Raw genomic sequence first — 251 nt, 5'->3', positions numbered from 1 at the left:
CACTATTATAACTTGTGCAATATTGATAATTTGTTGGTAGACGGCGCAATCAATTTTGTCTAGAAAAACTTTGTTCACAAATGTTGGCTTGAATGTTGTGCGATTTAGTGAGAAACTAAATGAAAACACCTTAAAATGTCTCAAATCAATTTGATCGCAAAACAGCAAGTGAAGCCACAGGTTTTTATTCGCTTTAAAGCTGTTGGATGGAAACACACTTTCACCAGCTTTATTTGCATGAGTTTTTTTTA

General features: G+C 33.5%; 1 protein-coding gene across 1 annotated transcript in view; it reads right to left on the bottom strand.

The window, feature by feature from the left end:
- Nucleotides 1-251, bottom strand: part of grin3a (glutamate receptor, ionotropic, N-methyl-D-aspartate 3A) — a 57,912-nt gene that overhangs the window by 10,246 nt on the left and 47,415 nt on the right. The gene's annotated exons all lie outside the window — the stretch shown is intronic.

This window comes from Etheostoma spectabile, chromosome 16, assembly GCF_008692095.1.
Source record: "Etheostoma spectabile isolate EspeVRDwgs_2016 chromosome 16, UIUC_Espe_1.0, whole genome shotgun sequence".
Taxonomy (NCBI): Eukaryota; Metazoa; Chordata; class Actinopteri; order Perciformes; family Percidae; genus Etheostoma; species Etheostoma spectabile.
The sequence above is the reverse complement of the archived record's forward strand: the minus strand, read 5'-3'. Positions and strand labels throughout refer to the sequence as shown.